This window comes from Vespa crabro, chromosome 15 (genome assembly GCF_910589235.1).
Source record: "Vespa crabro chromosome 15, iyVesCrab1.2, whole genome shotgun sequence".
Lineage (NCBI taxonomy): Eukaryota > Metazoa > Arthropoda > Insecta > Hymenoptera > Vespidae > Vespa > Vespa crabro.
The window spans coordinates 2,715,615-2,718,114 of NC_060969.1; the positions used below are offsets into that span (position 1 = coordinate 2,715,615).

A 2,500-nucleotide genomic window follows, 5' to 3' on the forward strand; every position below is an offset into this window, starting at 1 on the left:
TATATATATATATGATTTCTTATTACTCACTCATTTTTATTTGTCCATATATAATAAAAATCAATCACTGGATGAAAATATCTTCGATTATCCATCGTTATTATCATCGTCATCATTTCATCTTTATGACACACACTATCACTTTGATATTATATTAATTAATCATTTAAATTCACGAATAATATATATATATATCAAATATATCAAGCTTATTATTATTAACATTTGTTCGTTTCTTCTTTACTTTGCTATTTCGTTATTTCGTTCGTTCCTTCGTTTTCTGTCAAGTACTAACAATACAGAAAAGATATTATTTCGCTAATGTCTTTACTTCTCGGAAGTCGTGTCCCAACTACCCTTGACTTCGACCACTTCTCTCTCTCTCTCTCTCTCTCACCCCTTCCACCACCCCTCTCTCCCTCACTCCAACCCGCTTGCTTGCTTGCTTCCTTCCTTCCTTCCTTCCTTCCATAGGACAAGTTATACTACCTGAGTTTACATCAAAACATCTTCGAGGCAACTACTAGATATATAAACAATGTACTTTGATGGAACCACAACAAAGCTTCTTTTCCTTTTCTATTTCTATTTCTAACTCTAGTTCTCTCTCTCTCTCTCTCTCTCTGTCATCTTTCTAATGCGATAAGAAAGAAGAATACGTTAGATTTCCGATTAAAATATCTCGATAATATTTCTATTGAAAACCTTTGCATACCACTATTAGCTTATATACCACATTTATATTCTTTGCCTGTCGCTTGAACTCTATTGGTTTTTTTCCCGCTCCATTCTTTTTCTTTTTCTTTTTTTTCCTTTCTTTCTTTCTTTCTCTCTTTCGTTTTTTTTTTTTTTATTTCTTTTTTTTTTTGCTAACAAATTTATCTCGAAATTGTATTGACTCTCAAACGATCGTGATATATTCTATATATGAGATCGATAATATTGTACCAAGTATACGATATTTATCGAGTAAATCAAGTTCATAGTTGATTCTCAAAGGACGAAGCCATTGCCTTTAGAGGAATTCTACGATTTAATTTTTCTCTTTTCCTGCCGTTTTTTCTTTTTCTTCTTTTTTTTTTTTTTTTTTTTATTTTATTTTTTCTTTTTATTTTTTATTAACATTTCTTTCTTTTATTACTTCCCTCCCCTCCCACTCGCCCCCATCGCATACGCTCACCTTTCCCCGATTTCTCTCTGGTTGTTTTTTATCCGCTCGATGTCGGATTATTTATTTATTTTTTTTTCTTCTTTCCCTTTTTTTCGTTAATTCCTCGGTAAAAAAAAAAAAAAAAAAAAGAAAAAAAGAAAAAAAAACTTTGCGTTCGACGGATCAAAATATTGATCTATCGATTTGCGGGCAAAAGTTGCGAGTAAAAATAAAAAGAAAAAGAAAATAAAAAAAAAAAAAAATAATAATAGATAGAAAATAAAAGAGAAAAAAGAAAATATTAATTAATCGCATTAGCGAGGAACATTTGTATATATTTAAATTACGTATTTATATTACACATATAAATACGTCGATATTGCGGGATAATCTCGATATAAGCAAATATGATTGGTAAATTGTGTTTATAAATAAAATAGAAAATAAAAAGTATCGATTAAAAGTAAGGTATGAATTTTTTTCTTCTTTTTTTTTTCTTTTTTTTTTTTTTTTTTTTCTTCTTCTTCTTCTATTCTCGTCTCACGCGCGTTCGACGTTCGTTATTAGGTAGGAATAACTCTTTGAGTGATTTATCGAAACGGTGGATTGAAGAATGGTGTAATAATATCGAATGGAAAAATAACAAACGAAATTCGCGTAAGCGTGCGGCCGCGGACGGATTTAGGGGACATCGATAAATAACGATGCTTGGTGACAAGAGTTAAAGCGAGGACTCTCGTAAATTAAGATCACGTGAAAAAGGAGAAATATCTCTTTTTGCCGAATCCAACTGAGTCCTAATCAAATCGAAAGGAGCTTCCATTTTGTTTCTTTTTTCTTTTTCTTTTTCCTTTTTTTTATTTTACGTTCTTTGTTTCTTTTTTTCTTTTCTTTTCTTTTTCTAATTTAATACTCGATAAAATGTAACAAAAATAAATCGATTAAATATAGATTTGTCCTTTTTGTTCGAACCAGTATAAGTTACTTTTATAAATACGATTTTTATTTTCGACCGAAATTGATCTTGAAGAGAAACGAACAATAACAAAAAAGAAAAGAAGAAAAAAAAAAGGGAAGAAGAAGAAAAGAAAAAGAAAAAGTACGGACAAAAATTGTTTGGACAAATTCAAAGAAAATCTTTCGAAATAAATAATATAACAACGCATATAATGATATAACAGTTAGCTTCTCGATGAACCTAATTGAATCTTAGTCAAATCTTAGAGCATACATTTTTTATTGTCCTTCGTTTTTTTTTCCAATATAATACTCGATAAAACGTAACAAAAATAAACCGATTAAATATAGATTTGTCCTTTTTGTTCCAACTATTATAAATTATTTTATAAA

General features: G+C 29.3%; 1 protein-coding gene across 3 annotated transcripts in view; it reads right to left on the reverse strand.

Moving 5' to 3' along the window:
• LOC124429643 (stress-activated protein kinase JNK) overlaps nucleotides 1–2,500 on the reverse strand; it is a 183,454-nt gene that overhangs the window by 178,479 nt on the left and 2,475 nt on the right. Inside the window, exon 1 of one of the 3 annotated variants that reach the window (XM_046975197.1) lies at nucleotides 31–354. The exons of 1 other annotated variant lie outside the window; for it this stretch is intronic. The gene's annotated coding sequence lies outside the window, so the exon portion shown is untranslated. Of the gene's footprint in view, nucleotides 1–30; nucleotides 355–2,500 lie in introns of those variants that run through there. One more of the 3 variants, XM_046975200.1, reaches the window with a different exon arrangement.